Genomic DNA, 25,594 nt, shown 5'->3' on the forward strand with positions numbered 1-25,594 from the left:
AGTTTCCATTATACCTGATTGAGGTACGCAGTTCTCGTCTCATTTTTTGTATTATTTTTAGTGAGGTTTAGGGATAAGGTGAACCTTAGCACCACTTTCCACCCTCAGATGGATGGATAAGTGGATAGGACCATGCAGACCTTGGCGAATATGCTAAAGGCTTTTATGATTGACTTCCATGGTAGTTGGGTTGATCAATTGCCTCTCATAGAGTTTGCGTACGATAAAAGCTATCATTTCAGCATTCAGATGGCTTCGTTCAAGGCTTTATATGGTAGAAGATTTCGATCTCCAATTGTATGCTTCAAAGTTGGTGACGTAAGGTTATTTGGTCCTAACTTAGTTCATTAAGCTATGGAGAAGATGAAGGAGATTTGGGATAGGCTTAAGACCACCCAAAGTCACCAAAAGTCCTTTGCGGATATGAGGCGTAGGGAGTTGGAGTTTGATGTTAGTGATTGGGTATTCTTAAAGTTGTCTACCATAAAAGGAGTAATGAGATTTGTAAAGAAGGGAAAGCTCAGTCCCTATTATGTTGGCCCATACTTGATTTTGATAAGAGTGGGAAACGTTGCTTATGAGTTGGAGTTGCCTTCAAGTTTAGGCTTTGTCCATCCGATGTTCTATGTTTTAATGTTGAAGAAGTGCGTGGGTGATCCTTTCTTAGTTGTCCGTTTAGAGAGTATTGGCATTTCGAATTCCTTGTCTTATAAGAAAGCCCTGGTTGAGATTTTGGATCAGAAAGTCCTCCAATTGTAGACAAAGTATGTGGCTTCGATGAAAGTTCTATAGAGGCATCACAATATTGAAGAAGCCACTTGGGAAACTGAAAGGACATGAAGTCCAAATATCTATTCATATTTTCTGCTTGGGATAATCGTGCTAAAGGTGTGTGTATTCCTTAATATCTTTGTTTTCTATCTTTGTTAAAGGTAAGTATGGTTGCGTTCCGTGTTAAATCTTGCTAATGGATGTCTTGTCTCATCATTCGATCCTAGGGGGAAAGAATGTAACACCCTGGATTTTGGTCCTTGAAAAATTTTGAGTTTTTGAACTCACTGCCCAACCTATGACTCACATTACGAGTCATAAGATGTCCTTACGATCCATAATATCCAAATCATCATTTGACCAGTAAGTATGTTGATTTTATTGTCTTGATTACAACTAGAGGTAATGAGTCGTAAAGACTCATTATGAGTTGTGGTGTCCAAATCATTGTCTGACCAGTGTGTACCCTAAATGCTATTGTCCTAGTTATGACTAGGACCTTACGTGTCATAGGGTCTCTTAACGAGTCATATGGTATGAATCGTAGTTCACCAAAGAGGGGTCCCTCAGCTACTGTCCACACTACGACTCGTGGTGATGAGTTGTAGCGTATCCTTATGAGTCATATAGTAATCTGTAGTCACTGGCGATAATTTTTCAGCTTTTAATGAAGGGTACTTTAGATATTTCCCTCTTTACCCACTAAAACCCCACGTACATAAAACACCTTAGGGCTATTATTTACAACCCTTATCAATCATAAACACTCTCCTTACTCTCTCAAATTCCCCATTCAAAGAACAAGCTAGGGTTACTCAAAGTTGGTCATCTAAGGGCTCAAGGGTTGATTTCCCTCCATAATTCTCTGTACTTTTAGGAATGTTACTCTTTCCCAAGTCTTATTTTATCAAAAGCATGTGTTTATAATTGTACCGGTGTGATTTAATTGATGATTTTAAATGTAGGTTGAGGGTTATTGAACATTATTGAATTAAATGTTTTCCCATGGCTTTTATGAATCATGTATGGTTTGAATTGATGGTTTTGAACATGTGGGGTGCATGGGCATTGTGAATAAACTAGGGGATCATGGTTTCCCCTAATTTCATCAATGTGGATAATTGAATTGGTATAACCCCAACACAATTTTGTGAAATTGGATTTAACTATGAGTATATTTGCATTGAACAATTTTTGGGAACCATTGCATGATATAAAGAGGTTATTGAAACATAACGGTTTGATTTAATGAACAAATGGGGTCATGGAATTCCCCCACATTGATTTAATGAACAAAAGGGGTTGCTTTCCCCAAGGAAATGGAATTTTACTAGCATGATGATGTTACCTTACAAGTGTAGTTGGTATGACAAAACAAATAGTGAATGCCTTAAGGAATATTGTGGTTCAATTAAATGGGAATATGTGAAAAATGTTTAAATTAGGCTTAAAAAGGGTTGTGTGAAATGGTTGTGAAAGTGGAGTTCCCAAGAGACCAATACTAGAAACCACGTTTGTCGGGAAGGGGAGGTCTAAAGGGCCTTGGGTTCGAGTCCTCTTGCTTATGACCGGGTGGTCTGAGTCCCCCTTGTTAACTGATTGGGTGTTCACGTCACCCTTGATATATGACTGAGTAGCTCGAGTCCCCTACGGTACATATGTACATATGATTATTTCTTTAGTTCGTGCGGCTACACGCATAGGGGACCTTTCAGTAGGGAAAGTTGAGCCCATATCGCTTGTGGGTCCCTTTTTATAGCGGTTGAGCTACATAGTTCCATGCTAATGTTTTAATGTTCATGCTAAGCCTTGATCCTTACCCTGGCATGTTATATTTATGTATATGTATATGCATATGATTGCGTCCAATGGATTTGGATGATTTTAAATTATTGATCATGGCATTATTTTATCCCTCCCCTGAGTTACGTGCTAGTTCTCAACCCGCTAACCATCTTCGTACGTTGTATTCCCACGTGATGCAGGAACCGAAGATACTTCTTCTCTTTCTGCGAAGTGGTCGAGTTTTTGGGTTATCAGCAAACAACTTGAAGTGGTGATCCTCTATATTCAGGAAGCCGTTACTTTTTGGTTTATCTTTTATCATAGACTTTTCAGTGGACTTATTTTAGCTATCGTCGGGGGCATGTCCCGAAATTGGTTTGATTTGATTTTGTCATAAATTTTTTAAGGATTACAATGGAATAGGTATTGGTTGTTGATGTATCTTAGACTTCTTGATCTTACCTTTATCTATCTCTTGATATGTTCAGAATTCAGCCATTTTTAGTGTATTGTGTTCTGTGCGACTAGGCAAAGAGGGTGGTCTTCGGTCCATGACAGACTTGGGATGCCCGTCTCAGCCAGCCTGATTCGGTTCATGACAATGACCGCATTCCTCAATCCACTATATATCCACAAAACCGAAATCCCATTCGACCACTCCAACTCAATTTAACAAAACACAATAAGACAAATCTCAAACCGAAGACCCTTGCAATACCCCAAAAAATCCAAACCAATATTAGCTCCATTTTTCAATCTCATGCATAGTACATCATAATTATTTTATAGTTTTATGAGTAAGATATAGGTATATTAAGGCTTCAAATAACTCCCAGCTATCAGACGAATCAAAACATTCCTTACCGATTGAATTCTTGGAAAGGATATTTCTATAGTCAACTTCAAATGAAAATATCTATTGTTGTACTACGAATTTTTGAGCTCATGACCCACCAAAATATAGATAATTGAATTATATTTCCAACGATACCAATTTTACGCAAATCCGATATCGGAGCAAAACGTTATACCCATTTTACTCCAGCATGTCAGCCTGGAAACTGAGTGACGACCTGTCTAACGGCTTATGACATTTCTGATAACCTGTCTGACAGCTTATCACATTTCTGATGACTTATCAGCCATGTCGTCAAGCTTAAACAGCAACCCATCAATTCCAGCTCCTAGGTGACAACCTGGGCAGACGGGCTATCACATATCTGATGGCTTATCAGCCTTGGTCGTCAGCTGATAATTTCAGCAACTGGGAAGTAATTTCCTAGGGGTATTTTGGTCTTTTTCCCTCGCCCTAAACCTTACCCCCACGACATAAAACACCAAAAATACGTATTTAGCTATTGGTATTTAGTTTCAAAAGCTCTTAACCCCCTTTGTTCCCAAGAACAAACTTAGGGTTTCTTCTCAATTAACTTCAAGACCCCATCACACTCTCCACAAGATATTCAAGAATTAAGATTCCCAATCCAAAACATTCAAGAAAGGTCAATTTTCTTTCAAGATTCTATCCCTAAGGTATGCATAGTGTTCATTCATGGACTCCTTTCGTCCATGAAGCCCAAGAATCCCTTTTCTAAATTCAAGTTTATGGATTTCTTTATGAATTTCATGCTGGGTTTGTTTTGCTTATGATAAGAATGATCAATTGAACTCAAATCCATGTTAGGTAATAATTTCCATCTGGGTTTAATTATTATAGCTATAGATTAATGCAACCTTATGACTAAACCCTTGAATGATGAAATTAGAGATGAATCATGATGTTTGTTTATTGTATAATGTTGTCTACATGTACTATGCCTACAATATGTATGATTAAATGCCTAGATGAAGGAAACGTGCCTAACTAGCATTATATCATGAAATCCCCATGTATGTACAAGCTTATTCATATCACATGTTTGATGAAGTGCTTCAATATATGAATTATGAATTGTGTTGATTGGTCATGTGTTCAAGTAAGCCATGCTATGCCAGTTTCTTTCCATCGAGTCCTAGGATTACTTGTACCCGACAATTTAGTTGTGTGCCTAGAGCCATGTCATGTTTTCACGATACTCTCAGTCAAGCCATGATCCATAGAACTCAGTCTGTCATGTGACTCAGGAAATCTCAGAAATCTTAGTAATCTCAGTAGTTTAGCAATCTCTGTGATTCAATATTCCCAGTATTTCTCAGTAACTACAGTACTCTCAGTCAGTCCACAGAACTCAATATATTTTGCCAGTCAATGGAACTCAGTAAACTCAGTTTAGCTCCGCTAAATAATACCACTAGTATCAGTTCAGTTCAGTTAATCAGTTCATCTCAGTTAATCAGTTCAGAGTCTTTTAGATGGGAGTAGGATTCAGCACCGAGCAAGCCTAGGGATGGGGACTCACCCACTAGAGAGGAATGAGATCCCCAGAAGTAATCCCTAAGATCCAAAACTACGTAGCCAGTGTAGGTACGAGATATCACCCATTAGATAGGACTAACATACTCAAGGATCACCCGTTAGCACATTCAAATATATAGGACTGATCCCAGGGGTCACCGGCTAGATTAGGACTGACTCCACTGCAGTTGTCTTTACCAGTAGCGCGGTACTGACACCCTTCCAAGTGGGGTTACGGGTTGGACCCCAGACTAGCTAGAAAGGGACATGTCTGTTAGATGAATACATCCCACAATTTCAGTTATAGATTCAAGACTGTCAGATACAGTCAATCCCTATCATTATCAATAGACTCTGGGATCACCCACTAGATAGGACTGACCTCAACTATGGTTAATCAGCATCAGTATAATCAGATTTAGAGATTACCCGCTAGGTAAAACTAATCTCAGACTAAGTCAAATCATCTTTATTATCATTATACTCAAAGAGCTCACGCTAGATAGGACTGATCTCAGATACAGTTACTCCATACAGAACGAAACTCAAATAGTTCCATCAGAACTTAGACTGTCAGATACAATCGCTCAGTATCAGTTACATCGGTTATGCCGATCATCACAGTCATATTAGTTATATTAGTCATCATAACTTATGTTATCAGTATTTAATTTTAGGACTGTTAGACACAGTAAATTAGACCAATTCTTCATAATTCAAACTGTCAAAAATAGTCATTCATCTATTCAGTAATGTAGTATCAGTTCCTCACTTAGTAGTGACTTACATATAAATATCAGTAAACTCAGTCATTCAGTATCTTAGTATCAGTACACTCATGTTGTCAGCATTCAGACTCAGTAGTCAGTATCACCACGAGTTTTATTATAATTACTTATACAGGTATGTATTCTCACATTCATATGAGTAAGCATTGTTCATGCATATAAAACCTTTGCATTTATCCTACCTCACTCGTATACTCAGTACATTCAGTCGTACTGACACATTCGTGCTATGGTGTTTATTTTACACCATAGGTTCAGAGGCACGAGTTCCAGAGCAGCAGTAGCATTGCAGCTTTCAGCAGTCAGATTTAGCATTGAGTTCTCATTCTTCGAGGACATAATTACTACTTTATTACTTCAGTATTTCAGTTTGTCTTTCAGTAGTTGGGAGTTAGTTGGAGACATGTTCCTTCCACTCCCCACTTCAGACAGGTAGAGGCTTCCAGACTAGATTACAGGCTAGATTCAGACTTCAGTATTTTGGTTTTGTTTTGGTATTGTGATACCACTTTATTCAGACATTGTTATTATTCAGATTATGTTTATTATTGAACTTTATGGCCTTTCAGTTCATGTTTCCATATTTATATACATATATTATGCAGTGTAGAGGTCCAGCTATTAGTCATAGGTTAGCTTGTGGTCCTTAGAGGTCTGAGTACCGTGTAGCATTTCGATTCAGAAAATTGAGGCGTTACAACCCCAACCTCCACTAAACTAAATTCCCCCATTCCAAGTACTTTTTAATGAAAACCAACCCATGCAATTAGAAGAGGAAAAGATGGATGAACAATAAAAAGCGTTTGGAGCATTCGATGAAGACGATATGTTGGTAGGTGAAATGAGAGATAAACTAATGGATTGAAGAGGTTATCAAGGTCAAGGAAAAAGATTTGGCCAGGTTCCTAATGATAGAGGAAACTTGGTAAACCAACCCCAAGGCCATGATCAATGAAACCAACATAGTGGTAATGAAAGAGAAAAGTTGGGAAACCGACCCCAAAGTTATGATCCAGGAAACCAACAAGGAAATAGGGATTGAGATATGGGTATCAATTTAATTAAGGTTAGTATTTTGACTTTCAAAGGCAAGAGTAACCCCAAATCTTAACTCATATGGGAATCTTCTTATGCAAGGACCTTTCAAGTCAATGATATCACCGATAAGAAGAAGAATTGCTATATCATAGCCCACATTGAAAGTTATGCCAATACGTTGTGGGATTATGCCAAGAGATTTAGAAATCGTTAAATGATTGACAACCACCCCATAGAATGCATTGAAGGGACTCATGAGACAAAGGTATGTGTCTACGAGTAGACATGAGTTACTTGCCAAGTTATACAACTTGAGGCAAATAAGAAAGAATTTCTTGGCCTATTATGATGAATTCCAACAATTGATCTTGAAGCTCGAGTATCATGAGAACATGAACCATGACATCACATGCTTTAAGGTTGGGTTGAACAGAGAAATATCCTTATGTATGACTATCCACAAGTTTGAAACCATAGAAGAAATCTTCCAAGCGGCCTTGGAAATTGAAAGAGATTCAAAGAGAGGGAAACTTACAAACCAAAGGGATACTCATCTACCAACACTTAGAGTAAGAATAAAAAGGTAGCTCAATCATCATCGATATGTAACAAGAACAAGGACTACAACTCTATGACAAGAAGCCTATATAGAAGACCACTCCAAAGTACTCGCCAAAGAATCCAGGTAACAAATATCCTATCTCAATCCTAATGGTTTTCAATGCTTTAAATGACAGGGGTGGGGACATAAAGCAAGTGAATTTCCTAATCGAAGAAATGTGATCCTTAGAGAAAGAAAGTTGTACTACCTTAGAAAAGAGGAGGTATTGGAATATGAGAATGATAAAAAAGCCCAAGAAGGAGAGGGATCCGAAGAAGGTGAGCAAGAAGGGGAAGATAATAAAGATCCTTAGCCTCAAGATAGAGATTTTGAGGTTCCTAACTTTATTGTGAGGCGTACAATAATTAGTAAGGCAATATATGATCCTAGTCAAAGGGAAAAAATCTATACCATACTAAGGGATCATTTGTTTGCACTTAATGGAGGTCTAAATCTGAATGGTTCAGACTTTAGACCATTAAGTGAATTTGTTTTTTATTAAGATTTTAGCTCTTAATAGGTCTGAATAGGTCTTAATCATTCAGATCTAGAATCAAGTCTTAATATGTCTGAAGAGGTAGTCCGGTGTTGGATAATATTCACCGTCACTCTATTCATAATCATCAGTCACCACCACTAAGTACCTCTGTCACCGCCACCATGGTCAACCACCATCCACCACACCAACTACCTCTACCATCATAACCACCATCGATAACAAATATCTCTATCAACCACTATTTTCAATCATTACCACACCTACTATCTCTATTATTTTTTATTATATTCACCATCAACAGCACTACCATAATTAACCACTACCGGTCAATTCCTACTATCGACCAACTCATCTTTAACAACTAGCATCACTGTTAACTGCCACTAATACATCACAATCTCCATACATTCTTCGACTGCCACCACCATTAAAACTAGTAATGCCACCTCTACCATCACCTCAACCACTACCATTGCTAGGATTTATCTCTACTAACAACCATCTCCACCATCACAACTAACAACATCTCCAACTAGCACCAACACATTGTCAATCATCATGCTTTCATTTTTCAGCCATCACAATCAACAACTCCAACTGCTAACATCAAGCAACATCATATCACAACTACCACCACCAATATCAACCATCGCTATCATAACAGTTACTACAATATCAACCATCACAACTATCACTACCAACATTACTGGTCAGTAACATCAATCATTGTCACCGCAATAACCATTATAAACCATCTCTACTATCACTAACAAACATAAATATTTCTTTCAATCAAGTAATAATTTTATTGTATTATATAAATTACATACTTTTCTAACATATAATTATTTTTTTCTTGAATTGTTATTTTTTATTATATTATATATACAAATAATTTTTTTTGTTACATATTCAGATGTTGAAAAATAAATAGTCTTAATCATTCAATTTTCAGATCTAGAGACAACATCTTAATCATTCAGATGTGCATTCAGATTCAGATGTCTAAATCTTAAAAAAAAACAAATGCAGTCTAAATGCCTTATTAAACACAATGTGTGCTCTATGATCATTAATAGTGGGAGTTGTGCTAATGTAGCTAATTCTACCATGGTTGAATTCTTAATGTTGCATAGAACTAAACATGCCACACCCTACAAGCTTCAATAGTTAAATGCTTGTGGAAAGTTGAAGGTGACTAGGAAAGTGGTGATTCGGTTCAAAGTCAAGAATTATTATGATGAGATACATTGTAATGTGATACCCATGCAAGCTTATCATCTCTTCCTTGGGAGGACCTGGCAATATATCATTCAACCAAGCATAATAGATGGACCAATTGGTATTCTTTTGAGTTGAATGGTCAGAAATTTACTCTCCATCCACGCTCACCCACTTAAGTGAATGACGCTCACCAAAATTTGAGAAAATTAAAGGAGAAAGGTAAGAAACAAGGTAGGAAAGATGAACAAACCAAGGATAATAATAAAGAATAAGAGGATGTGAGGTTAAAAAGGAAGAATCCCTTGGTGATGTTGGCTAAGAACAAAGATCTTTCTAGGGAGCACAATAATAGACACCCATGCTCCTCTTAACCCATGATTTTACTACTAACCACTCTACTTCTCCTATTCACAATTCAATTTCTTTTGTTTTGTAGGAATTTAATAATGTATTCCCAAAGGAGCTAGCCCAAGGATTACCCCCACTTCAAGGAATTGAACATCAAATTGATTTTGTGTTTGGTTCTCAATTACCTAACAAATCAGCCTATCAAAGTAATCCAATGGACACAATGGAGCTCCAAAGTAAAGTTAGGGAACTCCTCAACAAAGGATACGTCAAATAGAGCATGCGTCCATGTGTGGTCTCGGTGTTGCTAATGCCAAAGAAAGATAAAACATGGCACATGTGTGTTGATTACCGAGTCACTAATAACATAACAATAAATTATCACCACCCAATTCCCCATTTGAATTATACGCTTGATAATTTTAATGGTTTTTGTGTGTTTACTAAGATAGATCGTAGGAGTAGGTAACACCAAATTTGGCCAATTGGGTGATGTGTGAAAGAGCGCATTCAAGACCAAATTTGATCTATATGAATGGTTGGTCATACCTTTTTGCCTCACCAACGCTCCTAGTACTTTTATGTTGTTCATGAACCATCTGATGAACATCAAACTCTAAAAATCAAAGATTGATACAAAAAGTAAAAATAATACATAAAGATAGAACTTAGACACAAGAAGAAAAAAGTAATTAAGAATAAAAGAGTATATTAAACTCTAATAACCTCAATTATAACCTTAATGAAACACCCAATTCTTATGGTGATTAAGAGAGATATGATCGCCCTCAAAACCAACATTTCTAATCCAAGTTTCAATAAAAGCTTACTAATTCTGTCACTTGATGGAGAAACATTTATGAATAAATAAGCAAAACAAAGAAAATAACCTAGGCTCTCAAGTATTTATTGTTTAGGGCTAATTATCACACGTTTAGGGGCCCAAAAGTGACCTAATTGCAAGAAAAGACCCATCTAATTTTCTTGAGAAAATTTGAAGTAGTGGGGGCGCATCCCATGAGAACTAAAGACTGTTTTGACCTGTTCTTAAAATAAGAGAGTAGATCAAAGATAGATCCAAAGAACCTTTGCTGCATGTCCCTCCCAAGGGTCTTTCTAGCCCTATTTTACATTCCCTTGACTCCTTCAATTATCTTTGAACCAATGTGAGTTCAATCATCATCAAATGATACCCTCATCTTGGTAAATCTACCATGGACCCTCTCTACTAATTAACTCTAATCAGTAACTGGCTTAGGCAACTCTACCTAAGCAACTCTTTCAACAAAAGAAAATACTACTTTTATAATATGAGTAGTTCAGTTACAAATCATTACTCACTCAAGAACAATTTCAATTTAAGCACTCACAAAATATGGGAACTTAAGCATGTTGAAAATAGGTTTATACTGCTTCTCTTCACTCTTTAGAATTTGCAAAAATTGATTCATGAAGAGGTTTCTCTTTTCTTTTATAGCTAAGCGATGATAAGGGTTGAAAGATTATTGGACCAGTTGTCCTAATCATTACAAAATAGCATCTGCAAGTTTTTTACACAAGATGACAAATTTGTGCAGATAATGTATGCCAGTTGTACTGTATCTTTCACATCCAGGGACCTAGTCCCTTGCAGTTAGCTGCTCATCATCAAAACTACATATAGCAATTTTCCCCCTTTTTAATAATGACAAACCAAACCATACAATTTGAGCATAGCATACATTCATCATATTAATCAGAGTGATTACCACCAGAAGATGAATGTTTCCCCTATTATCATGCTTTCTCCATCGTGTAACAGAGGGATTTGGTCCCTTATTAGCATTTGCAGAAAAAATCTCTGACTTTTTCCCTATATCATCATGCACCTTTATTTAGTACATTTGCACACTTGATGATATCATTGTGTCTTATCTTCCACCTTAGCACATCACTTCTTCATTTAGTGTATTTACACACTTCCTTCTATCACCGTGCCTTATCTTCTACCTTAGCACATCAATTACTTTCCCCTATCAGCATTCACCATATAAGAACACACACCTGGTAATTGGTAACCTAATCCTTTCATATAAAGTCAGTATTCGCCCTTTCGGCATCATTGAAAAGGATTAACAGTAAACCAAGAGTAAAATAGGCACAGATTAGTTAACTCATGGCCATTGGGGCAACACTAACATATAAAAAAGAATTTAAAAGTAAGAACATGTCAATCACGAAAATTAGAATTCATTCATTTTTAAGCAGTTAAGTACCAATAACATATACCAAAAAAATCAACAAATAATTATATTTTAAAAACCACAAGAGAATAAAACATAAAACTGACATGGGATTAATGAGGGAAAGGGGGTAACAGGGTTTAGGTAGATGGGGGCTTAGGGGAAAGGGATTTAATTATCATCTCCATTCTTGCACTCTCAGCAACATGGGCATCCAACTTTTTGGTGAGGACCTTCCTTCAGCAATAAGTCCTTGAATTTTACCAGTCAACTCTACAACTTTCATTTTGAGCTCTGCATTTCTGCTTCTCTTGGGACTACTACTAATTATTCAACCACAGTTTTTCCCTTCCTTGGACCAGGTCCCTCAGAGACTTTTTTCTTTTTACATCTGTGTGTTTCTTCTTACTTACACCAGGACTGCCATATTTTGAATCATAAACTCCCTATTTCTTTTCAAAATCATCATTTTCTCCTGCTATTTGCTCTACCCCACTTATAGAACTTCCCTTGAAATCATGTCCAAGTAAAAATAATTTCCAGCTACCTAATTTATGTTGCTGAATGGATCATACTTCTTTACAGAAATTTCTTCATCAACCGGTTGGGAGAATATGGGCTTTGACATAGAGGGGATAGAAGGACTAATGATTTAAGGAGTATTAGAGGATTTTATTTGTCTGAGGAAGGGGGGTTTTCTGATTGAGAAGTTTCTTGTTCAATTTATGAGTCAGATTCTTCATTTAAACGAACATCCAAAGCTATATCAGTAAGATTTTTAGAGGTTCAACTGGAATAGTTTCATTAAGGATTTTAGGAATTTCAGAAGAAAGGCTAATGGGTAAGGCATTTTATGACTCTTTACATTTGTCGTGGACTGATGGCTTTTGTTCTGATAGGAGAGAAAATATGACCTTTTTAAATAGAAATTTTATGAATTTCTAAGGAACATTATTTTGGTACAAACTTGAGAGATAGGACCAGGACTCTCTCCTTTTTGAGTAAATTCTTAACTTGTGATTGCTTTAATTATTTTCTCCTAAAGTTGACCCCATGGATGTAGACCTACAAAGGTATAGTACTGATTTATACCAAAATTTACCAACCTTATCATGGATACCTGTCTCCTAAGCATAGAAAATTTTGAGAGGAAACACTAAATCACAAGATAGGTCAGGTTGATAAGATCAATCCTACTTTAACCTTTTGCCTTTGCACACCCTTCTTATTCCACAGTTTGTTCCTCATGTATGTCTGAAGATCATATCCTAGACTTGACATTGTTCACACTATTGAAACTTCTTCTTCTAAGATAAATTTCCTAGGGACTATGTCCCTGGGAATCAAGACTTAATTCCATCTTCCATTCTTTCACTCATCATTTTTAGCACCACCAAGGATCAAGAATTTTTCTGACTAATCAGGAACTACATGCATTCCCTTCATTAATCCACAAAATTCCTTTTCAATTTATTCTCTAAAGCATCTTCATTAGTCAAATCTAACGGTCATTCTAGGGCTTTTCCTTTTTAACCTAAGCTTCACACACACACCCTTTTTAAATATCATCTTTCATAAGCCAAGGACTAGGTCCTTAATATCAACTTTCACAATAAGATACCTTCACTTAAAGTGTCCTGAGAGATAGAAGACAGTCAGACCTTCCATCATTGGTCTTTGAACCCTTTCAATTAAAGAGCTACTCCTAACGGTAATCCCTTTCCCATGCCTGTAATCATGATCACAAGTGAGATTTGGGAACCCACTTAAGTTTGAGTTCCTAGTAGGAGAATAATAGTATGATCATATTCTTCTTAGCCCATCTAGGCAGTGATAACTTTCTATTCACCTTTTTCAGAGACTCAAAGCCCTTTAAATGTGCATTCTCCTACTGAATGTATTCAATATTTCTTAATTTTGCCTTAACCCTATGCTGACATCTTTCTTTCAAATGTCCATCTCTTCCACAGTGAGTGCACAAGAGTTTGTGCCCTTTGCTTCTGCCATCATGACCAGCCTTTACTTTAAACTCAACAGGCTAGAATTTTCTTTAATAGGCCAAACCTCTACCATCATTAACACCTTGACTAGTCAAGTCATAAAGGATCATAGAGTAAATAGTCCACTTAAGAGACTTGTTCAACTCTTCTTTAAAGTGGATCAGGTCCCTTTCTAATTCTTCAATCCTGTGAAGTGCTAACATAATGTGTATTTGTGAAACTTTTAGTTTCTCCTCAAGATCAATTTGAAGCCTTGGGGCTTCCTTCTTCCCTTTGTCATCTACACCATTTACTTTCCTTAGATTACTTATTAGACTCATATTTTGAGATTTTCTATTTGTGAACAACTCTTTAATTTTAGAAATTTTAAGAGTTAAAGCAATCAGCTCATGCTCTTGATTCTCTAATTTTTCTTCTAAGGTATTCTTCTCAGAATTTAGTTAACACACAGAGTCTATCAACACACTTGCAAGCCTTTTTATTTTCCTAAAAGTGTAATTATCTAGATTCTCCGTAATATCAAATAGAGTTACCTTTTTTTCTTTTTCATCTTCTGTGTCTGCCCTGAGTGGAATCGTAGATAACTAGACCTTATTCTACTGATAGCATAAAAACATCTCCAGTCTTTTCATATCCATCTGATTCACTGGAGAAATCTCCCCATGCTATTAAAGTTTGCTTTACTTCATAATCAGCTACAGCCTTCCTTCTTGAATCTTCAGGGACCTGGTCCCTATTCTTTCCTTTGTCACCTGCAGTCTTGAGGTACCCCTAGTAATCCACCTTATGTAATAGATGGTCCTTAATGAAATGCTCAGAACTTCCACATTTATGACATACCTCAGCACTGCTTCCCCTTTTTATTGATATTTGTTCTTCCTTAGAACTGACCACTCATCTTTATGCCTCTAACAATCCTACTTGCCATGTAGGTAACATCAGTGTCTTCTTCTGCTGAATCCAATTTGGAAGCTTTTAATGCCAAGGATTTTTCCTGTTTTGCATCATTATTCTCCATACCTTGCTGCTTCTTAAGTTCATGAGTCTTTATATTTCCAATCAATTTATCCATGGTGAGGGTCTTTGGGTTTATTTCCTTAGTTATAGCATCCACTTTGCTTTCCCAGGACTTAGGAAGAACAACAAGAATTTTTCTCACTTGTTTGTACAAGGGAATCACTTCACCTAAGCAATGAAGCTCATTTGTGATGGAAGTAAACCTTGTATGTATTTCTTGGATGGTTTCTGCTTCTTTCATGGTGAAGGTTTCATACTAAATAGTCAGTATGTCAACTTTTGAATCCTTCACATCAGTGGAACCTTCATGATCAGTCCTTAACCAATCTTAGATCTCTTTTGCATTTTCATAGGTAAAAATCCTGTTATACTCATCAGGCCCTATACCACAAACCACCAATTTCTTGGCCTTATAGTTATTTTTAATTTTTTCTATTTTCATCATTGAATTCCCTTTTTTTAACAACCATTCTCGTAATATCTTCTTCTTTGACTTCTCTTATGGGAACATGAGGACCATCAAAAATAATTTCCATTAGCTCAAAATCCTCATCCATAATAAAGTCAAACATCCTAGTTTTTCACCACCCATAATACTACCCGTTGAATCTGGACGGTCTAGTAGTAGATTGTCCTTCTTCTAGATTAGGTGAAGCAGTCATGCTAACAAAGACACTCTAGGTGTGAACCTTTTAGAATGACCAAGATCTAATACCTATTGTTGAAACCCTAAGGGTTGTACTACACAGTAAAGGACCAGGTCCTTCAAGATCAATCACAGGCAAAATGGATGAAACTAACTAGGGAATAAGACACAATATAGGAAGGAAAAAAATATAAGATTTTTATATGGAAACCTAGAAAGGTACAAAAAACATGAATTTCCCTCACAAGAACCAAATAAACCCGCTACAATCAACCTCTTGATTACAGTCTACATTTCAGCCTACCTCTAGGCTCCTTTCGCTTGTAACAGCTCTACTACAATCTAATCTTGGAAACTCTACCAAGGACCCTCTCTACTAATTAAATCTAATCAGTAATTGGCTTAGGCAACTCTATCAAAGCAACTCTCTCAACAAAAGGAAACACTACTCTTATTAGATGAGTAGTCCAGCTACAAATCATTACTCACTCAAGAACAATTTTGATTTAAGTACCCATAAAGCTGAGAATTTGAGAAGTATTGAAAATAGGTTAATGCTGCCTCTCTTAACTTTTTAGAATTTGTAAAAACCGATTGATGAAGAGACGTCTCTTTCCTTTTACAGTTGAGTGATGATTAGGGCTAAAAGATCATTGAACCAGTTGTCCTAATTAGTACAAAATAGCACCTGCAAATTTGTTACATAAGATGACAAAACTATGTAGACAGCAGTTGTACTGTATCTTGCACATCCAGGTACCCGATCTTTTGCTGTTAGATGCTCATCATCAAAACTACACATAGCAGCCTACATTTTGTCTCAAGCCTCTCACAATAAGTCTTACCTTGTATTTGTTAATAGTACCATCAACTTTCATTTTCCTTTTGAAAATCTATTTAGAACCTAAAGGTTCATTTCCTAAAGAGAGATCAATCAACTCCTAAGTATGGTTGCTCAAGATAGAATAAAATATCACTATTGATTGTCTCTTTCCTAAGGAATGAGTCCGCAGACAGCATTGTTTTTTTAAATATTTGAGGCTTATTTTCAAGAAGAAAAGTTACAAAATTTGATCCAAAGAAAGTCGGCATTATTTGTCGCTTACTACGCCTAAATTTTTCTTTATTAAGTACATTCTTCTTTGGTTAATCACTAGGTCATTTAGACCCTCTACGATACAACTCATATCTAATCTTATATAGATAAATGTGTTCAACGAACTCAGCATTATCTGATTCAATTACCATATTATTATGAATATTTAGACATTCAAATTTATGAATCAAAAATCAACATGCTTTACTACTTGTGGTCTATCAATGAAAATACAGTTCTTAGTCTTTGGTTTCATCTTCACACTTTTGGATATAAAAACTTGGACTTTCACTAAACACTCCCACACTTTCAAAAATTTATAGTTGAATTTTCTTTCTTTTTATTTTTCATATGGAATAGATTGTATTTTTCTATGAGGTACTCCATTGAGTATTCGACTACCTGTATAGATAACTTCCTCTCACAAGTTTTGTGGTAAACCTAAACTTATAAGTAAGTCATTTATTTTTTTCTTCAACATTTAATTTTTTCTGCAATTTCATTAGATTGAGGTGAATACGGACGGGATAATAGTTTGATGAACAATTCTATTTTTCAAATATATCTCTACAAAAGGAGATTCATACTCTCCATTGCTGTCACTTTTTATTATTTTAATCTTCTTGTCCAATTGATTTTCAACTTCAATTTTATATTGCCTAAATGCTTCTATCGTTTCATCCTTACTATTCAGCAAATAAACATAATAATAACTCGTGCAATCGTCAATAAAGATTATTAAAAACTTTTTTCCACCACAAGATGGTGTTGACTTCATATCACAAATCTTTGTGTGAATTAAGTCTAAGGAATTGGAATTTCTTTTCAACAGACTTATACAATTGCTTGGAATACTTTGATTCAACACACGTTTGACACTTAGATTTATTGTACTCAAAGTTAGAAAACACTTCCAAACTAATTAATTTTTACAAAATTTTATAATTGACATGTCATAAATGTTCATGTCATAAATTATTTGATTCGAGAAAGTAAGAAGAAGCCTCAGCTTTCTTTATTTCAACATTCATTACATCAAGTTTGAAAAGGCCCTCATTGAGTTAGTCCTTTCCTACATACATTTTTCTTACTTATTACAACTTTCTCTAAAATAAACACATACTTAAACCTATTTTTAACGATAAGTGTTGTGGATATTAAGTTCTTCTTAAAAGTAAAAACATGAAGAATATTGTTGAGAGTTGCCGAAAATCATTTTTAGAATATCTTTCTGCTTCCTTCAATCTTGGTTGTTGCATATTTCTCATTAATATTATTCTTATGGACCAAGAGTATTATAAGTAGAAAAAGTTTCTTTGTTTGGACAAACATGTTTAGTGGCTCCAGAATCAAATCACTATTCATTTAGATTTCCAACTAGATTGCTTTCAGTGATCATAACACATAATTTTTTTATCATTATAGTTGTTTCCAACATATTTATCTGATCTCTTTTCTTGTTATTCTTCAAAACTTGATAATTTAGAACTTTGGAGCCAATTTCACTGCAATTGTAGCACTTGCCTTTGAACCTTTTCTTATTCTTCTCTTTCTTTTGTCTAAAAGACTTTTTCCTCTTTTTATTATGTGTAGCATTATCTTTAACAAGTTTTACACCCATTATTGTTGACTTCTCACACAATTTATTGTCCTCTTCTATCTAGAGACGAATCACAAGATCTTTTAAATCAGACAGTTGGTTTTCAAACATTTTTTTTTCAAGAATATAAGGATCTCTACATGTGAACCTTTACAATTCAAGTTTGGTCAGCCAAAAGAGCATTATTTGCTTTCATTATTTAAAGTTCACACCCAAAAAAAATTTTAATTTGTCTGTCGTTGCCAAGCTAGAACAACATCTAAATATCTTGATGCTGCAATATTGGTTGTCATTGGGACAACACCATTCATAACTGAATCAACTTTATATTCAGTCTCATTTGTCATTTTCTTTTCAAGCTTTGACAAATACTTTAGTATTTTTGAATACTAATTATAAGGAATTAATTTTTAAACAACTTATTTCTAGTCAACGATAAAAATTTTATTCTTTCAAATCATCAATCGAATGAAATTTGACTCGTGATGAAGTTTCATCTTCAAATCACTATCAAGTTCAAATAGAGTAAGAATCCATAGATTACAAATTATAGTTTTATCTGCAAATGAATTTATAAAAAAAGGTGTAACTCTTCAGAAAAGAAGCAACTCTTCGAAAAAGTCATAACATATTGAAAAGGTCATAACCATTCAACTGAGAAGGTGTCTATTTAAATTGCATTCCTTCTTTTGTATTCTTTTCGAAAAATAATCTATTCATTTTACATTCACACCTCTTAAAAACCTAACAAGTTTCAAAAGTATTCATTTATTTCTTAAATATCATGCAAAGTCAAACGGTACCACATAAAACAAAATGAAGAAAATGTATAGAAGTAAAAATTCATATAACCAACCAATTGAATTACGAGGATTTATGTTGTCCTAATTTTTTTAATTAACTAAGAGTAATTGTAATAGTAAGGGTGGGCGTGAAGTAAAAAGAGATGATCCCACTCTTTTTGAAAGGGTTCTTGTTATGCATAAGAAAAAGGAGTGACAGAGAGAGACTTGTGTTTTAAAACATTCCTCCATCCTTAATCAAAGGTCTTAATATAGATTCACCCTTGAAAGGGAGTACTTTAACCCTCATAGTGAGAGACACGAATCTAAATTAGTCGGGCTTCAATATGGATAAATTCAAGACTTTAAGTCACTGAATACTCATATTTTCACAAGTCCAAAGACTTAAAAATGATAAGACCAGATCCGATTAAATTTGAATGAGTCAAAATAGATTGAGTTAATAAATTAACGGATCTATAACTCAATCGACCCAACAATAGTTTATCAAGTTTTAATTTCCTGCTTTATTTAATTACATGACAAAAAAATTTTACTAGCTATATATCAAATTTTAATAAAAAGTTTTTTCAAAAATATTTTATAAAAAATTTTCATGTGGCAAAATTGTCTCTGAATTAATGAATGGAAGAGTAGTAACTCACTTAAATTCGAATGGATCGGATGGATCATATTTTTATGGACTAATTTATTTTCCACCAGATGTTATCAAGATTGAAATAGTATAAGTAAATTTATTCACATTAAATATTTTAAAAAATCAATAAATGCAAGACATGTATCTTTCACCTGCTTGCATATACCACATAACTATGATTAAGCAATTCATATACAAATAAATATTTCTTTTACTATTAAGACCCCAACTTCTCAAAAAAAAACTGAGAAAAAAAGAAGAGCTATATAAGGAGAAAAGGAAAAGGAACAAAAATGACCTAGAAAGTTCATCAATAACCTATTTGTTTATAAAACAAAAATTCTCCCCACTTTAGTAGTTTTTTTGTAATCCAGTTACCCAATGAAGCTTAAATTGTGTTGTATTATTTGAAAAAAAAAAAAAAGAGGGCTAGACCATACCTCAATTACAACTCAAAGGTGATGCAAACACCTCAAACAATAGATGGAGGCACATAACAAAAACTTACACTACACCTTCTGAACAAAAAATATGTACAATCAACGTACAAAAAAATTGACTTCATCTTACCTAGTCCTAAGACTTGTTATTTGTCATTTATCTAGTTGAAATGGAACTTTTGCACTTCTAGGAAGCTGCTGAAAATTGTAGAAAATCTCAGATTGACCAGAAGTAGACACTCACTTAGCCAATCAATTTGCGACTTGATTTTTTTCTCTAAATATGTGAGTGATATGCACATTTCTTTGTTCCATCATCTTAACAATTATTTGAATGACTTACTAAATCTTACGATTGTTGGTCTTCTTCTTGATTAACATATTGACAATTAACAACGAGTCCAGTTCAAGCGAGAAATTAGTATAGCCGTGTTGGATACCCCATTTTCTTCCAAACTCCACCGCAAGTACTTCTGCCATGTTATTACTGTCGTATTGTATGGGGATAAAAAAGGCCATTATGAGGCCACCATTTATATCTTTGATTATGCCCCCAATGCCAGCTCATTTTATTTCAAAATTAAAGTATCCATCAGTATTTACCTTGGCGTTATCACTTTGGGATAGTTGCCGTTGTACCTGCTTAGTTATTTTCACTGCTGAAGCTTTTAGGTCAGTTCACAAAGATCAGTCCACTTCAATTTGTGCTTTAGTTGGCCATACAACTTGGACAAAGAAAACTTAATATTCCTGACACTTTGGTGCTCCATTCTTGTATAGTGAAAAGTTCTTTGACCCTCATATTTACACGAGCATCTTTGTTTTCAAATTTCCTAGCATATAAAGATAGGGGAATTCTTCAAAATCATCTCTTGAATATTGTTTTGATATACAATGGTTCACTATCTATTTAGCACCGAGATAATAGGTTCATCTTGATTAGGGCCGGGCATATTTTGGTTTAGACCGAAAAAACCGAAAAATCGAATCGAAATTTAATTTTTGTTTGGTTTTTCGGATTGGTTTCGGTTTCAAATTTTAGAAATTTGGTTAAACGGTTTGGTTTTTGAATTTATATAAAAAGAATTCGGATAAACCGAAAACCGAAATTATATAAATAATATATTATAATATATATATATATATATAAAATTTAATATATATGTAAATATACTAAAAATATAATATAATCTGATATAACATATAAATATATAAATTATAATCATTTAGTAACCCTAAATCCTAATACACTGCTTCGCTTTAGACCCTAACATTAACGTGAAGGATGCAGCAGCGTTCAACCATCCTCAGTTCGTCAATTCATTTGAAATTTCAAAATCGCCAACCACAGTCATTTGCTCAGTTCATTTGTTCAGTTTGTCACTGCCGTCGGTAGTCGCTGCCGAGTGCGGCCACTGCCGTCACGCCAACTGCGATGACTCAGCAAGGTCGATATTTATGGTTATTTCATGCATGTTGAATTAATTATATTTGGGAATGAAAAATAGGTTTGAAAAAAGATTATTTTTTTAGAAAAATCACCAATTTTAAATGCTCACTACTTTAATCTTTAAAACCGAAATAAAAATCCAAAATAACCGAACCGAATTTGTAAAAACCGAACCAAACCGAAATAATTTTGGTTTGGTTATGATTTTCATTTTCGTCAATCCGAAAATCGAAAAACCGAACCAATATTCAACAATCAAACCGAACAAACCGAATGCCCACCCCTAATCTTGATGGTGTTGAATTCACAGAGTGTTGTCGATAATGCTCCACAACCTACTAGCTCCTTCACTGGTAATAAAAATATGTTGTATTGTCTTACTTTGTAGTAGACTGTCACAAGAGAGCTCATCAAAGAAATTAGTGCCGCACCTGTTAACTGTATCCTTAAAATGAAATTTCTTTTTAATCATCCACCAAGTAAGAAAGAGACTTTGAAGGGGATTCTAGCATGCCAAACACTTTGGAGAAGGTTATTTCTCTGCTTTTGTTCCCTAATTAGCTATCAAGTAGATTTCATAGAGAAAGTACCATCTTCTGTTGATTTTCAAATAGGGAACTTAGGATCTCTAGTATCCCAAAATCAATATTTCTAATATCTTCAACAATATAATAAGGAAGAGTATCATTATATTTGTCAAAATTCCACATATTATCTTTGATAAAGGAATTGACCAGGAGTTCAGCAGACTTACCTAGTCCAGGGACAAAATTAGCAAGAGCACCTTTACCTGTCCAACTATCCCACCAAAACATGAATTTTCGGCTTGAATCTTTCATATAATGTTTGTGTCTGCCTTGACCTTGATTTTCATCTAACTTTTTCATTAATTGTAGTCTTTAGAGTCTGTGACTTTGGCCACAGGGTGGGCTCATTTACAGTATTTTGCTTCACGATATGTAGCCTACAAACATGGTTGAGTTCTGAACCTCCACCACCTCTTAAGGATAAGAGTGTGAGAAATATATTGCAGTACTCTGAGGCCTATACTTGTTGCATCCAATCATACACGCAAGTGCACGTGTTTGTGTAAGAAGTAAAGTGGCCTTTTTGAGCCTAATATCAATCACAAAAAAACTAATGCTTAGAAAACAATCCAGTTCAAGTATTACTGTCAATATTAAATGAGTGTGATTTGTAATCAAAAAGAGTTTGAGTTTTATTATTCTAAAAATAACAATGAACAATAAAGGAATTTAAAAGTATTGTGAATAATAATTCAGAGAGTTTCAAGGTTAAGGCATTTTGAACATTCATGCGAAGATACCCAATCTCATTGGTTAAGTTAATTATCTTGGTTGTTGATTCACAGAATTAATATCATAATTATGGTCTTCTGAGCCTCTACTCATCTATTTAAATTAGCCTCACAACTATATCGTAAAGAAAGAATGCGGGGACTAATTCAAACGCATTTATAGTTTATCTCGTATTTGAGTTAAACGAGTCAAATTAGATATGTTCTTATCCAAATAGTGAATCTAGTCTTTAACTCACCTGAAAGATAAAAACCCACTTCTTATGTTATATGTTCTAATCTAATGCTACCCCTTCGGGGCTTACAAAAGAAATATATATGTATTCTAAAGATTGTGAATCAATAGTATAGTAAATACAAGAACATAAGAACAGCCTATTGCGATAATTAACATTAACCAACAGTAATGTTATGCTAAGCAATCATGTTTGTAGTATCAACCCTAGAAAGATAGTGTTTATCCACTCAAATCATACAAATAATCGTCACTAATGAATTCATAAGTAAAACTACAAGAAAACTAAAAGGAAAAGGAAAAAAACCTTAATGTAGAGCTCTTGAAGCCTTCTCCTCTCTCCAAATATGTGTTGTTGTAAGGATCTCTTGTAAATGTAGCTAAGTACTCCTTATATAGTCCCTTATGTCTTTCATAATCTGCCCCAGATGAATCACATATATTTAATACTTGGCGCTCAACTTAAACCACGCAAAAATTAACTTTTAGACAGTTTGTTTTAAAGAGAAGGGAAGGGTACATCACATGGCCATCAAAGAGTCAAGGGAGGTGAGGTGAAGGACCATAACAGGTACCAACCATTGTGATCTCAGAATAGAGAGTGTGGCGCAAGGCCCCCTCCCATGCTATAGAGGGTGTGGCGCATAGTTGCCCCCACAAGGAGAGGTGTCAACCAATCTTTGCTTTCTTCTTCTTGTCTATTTGTTCCTTGTTTCCCTTTATTCTGGATTGTCTGTGGGCTTCATTAGCTTCTATAGATGCTACAATGATTTACTGTAACATCACATAACAAATATTAGTTCATACAATACAATAAATCTCATCAAAGTACACTAGAACAAATATAGCGTAAGCTAGCCGAACTAGCTCTCTTGTCTAAACTCTATTTCATCATTTTGACTGTTGAATTATTGTAAATACACGTTAAACACTCTAAACATGTAACTTATCACACAAATAAAGACTTTATGCTTCATTAACATCATCAGGTTACCCTCTAAACTAAGCTAAACATGTGTAGATAACGACACTTAGGTGTATAAATACGCCTAAGATCACCACCCCACACTTAAAGCCTTGTTCATCCAAACAACACTTTAAACTAGGAATAACCAAAGAAAACTCATATCACTACTTGAACTAAGACACTCAAGCTAGAACTACAACGACTACATGAATATCAAGTTTCACATTAGCCATGCCACATTACAATTAAAGCACATGAATACTACTTCAAGACTTTATAGCTTTAAGAATTGACTCAAACAACTTGGAAAACTCATGCACATCACTCAAAAAAAGATAATATAAGTCACCTAGCTACTATTAAATTTGTGCCCTCACGACAAGAGAGAGTAACTCATATCCATTCACAATCATATAATTTATCACAAGAATGAGTGTAACAATCAAATTTCACTCACTCTCACAAAGAATTCACATGTCACATAAGATTAACCATAAACTTGCCCTTAGTATAGTACTCCACTAATATCAGAATATCGAAACTCAAGATCAAGAAGGACTTTAAGGGTTGAAATGCGGATTAAGGAATAAGTAGGAACTATTATGGCCAGTAACTATCTTCCCTAAGTGCTTTAATACATCACACTTTATATTAAACTCATCTCTAATATATATATATATATATATATATATATATATATATATATATATATATTTCACTACTTTTATCTTCCCACCTCTTTTTTATTTTTCTCCATCTCTTTAAGCAAGCTTACACATCTTTAGTAGAGAGTATTTGCCATCAGTACAAGATGCACACTTTTAATCAACTGTTATTTTCATTATATTACTCTTCACCAACAACACATAAACTTTTTATATACACCTATATCTATTATTTAGGGGCTTCATTTTCAGTTTTTCCTTCCTCCTCACTTCTCACTCCTTACCAATATTAATTTTTCAACTAAAGTGCTTAGAAGTTTTGGATCAAATTAAGGTGAACTGAAAAAAAAGGAATAAGCTACATATGAGGCTATCAAATAATAGGATAAAGGCTTAACGTAGCTAACTAAGATCATTTAGAAAGGATAGATGAAGTAGGTATAAAAACATGGCTATCAAAAAAATGCATGTATCACTTTCAAACTCAACATTATTTATTTCTCTTTGCAAACAAACCAAAAAAGTTGTAGACATCAATTGCAAACATGGAATGTAACAAAAACCTCAACACACATGGCACATATTTAACTCAAGAAGAATCTTTGCTGAATCTCAATCAAGCAATCACAAGAATCCAAATTTAAATCAAAATAACACAAGAGCCAGATAAAAGAGTCTAGGTTTCTCACAGAAACCATTCAATTTTTCACATCATGTCATAGAATTTAACACCACTTGCAACAAGTAATCATTTGTGGTGTCAAGCTAGAACATCTCTATTTATTCTAAATGATAAAAAATTTAAAATTACTCTTAAAAATAAAAAAGAATATTGGGTTCGAAGGGCTCCCCTTAAAAAAGAATCAAAAAGAAAAATTAAGGGATGGGAGAAGTATGTTTCTACTAAACAGATAAACCAACAAAAACTGAAAATAAACAAAGATAAGATCTTTTTAAAATTTTTGAATTTAGTCAGAAACTTGCAAATAAATCAAAATGAAAAACCTATAGCGAACTTCATCCTAAATAAATCGAAAGATTTCCACCCC

General features: G+C 34.6%; 1 long non-coding RNA gene across 2 annotated transcripts; it reads right to left on the reverse strand.

Annotated features, from left to right (window-relative positions):
- Window positions 1–21,148: 21,148 nt before the first annotated feature.
- LOC124888669 lies at window positions 21,149–23,739 on the reverse strand. 2 transcript variants are annotated; one of them, XR_007047298.1, is made up of 3 exons: window positions 23,221–23,733; window positions 21,642–22,476; window positions 21,149–21,340 (listed from the first exon to the last, which is right to left on the reverse strand). It is a non-coding gene; the product is annotated as an uncharacterized LOC124888669 (long non-coding RNA). The 2 variants fall into 2 exon arrangements; XR_007047297.1 differs by lacking the exon at window positions 21,149–21,340 and having other exon boundaries at window positions 21,499–22,476; window positions 23,221–23,739.
- Between the last annotated feature and the right edge of the window lie 1,855 nt (window positions 23,740–25,594).

The sequence above is a fragment of the Capsicum annuum genome, chromosome 11, assembly GCF_002878395.1.
Source record: "Capsicum annuum cultivar UCD-10X-F1 chromosome 11, UCD10Xv1.1, whole genome shotgun sequence".
Taxonomy (NCBI): Eukaryota; Viridiplantae; Streptophyta; class Magnoliopsida; order Solanales; family Solanaceae; genus Capsicum; species Capsicum annuum.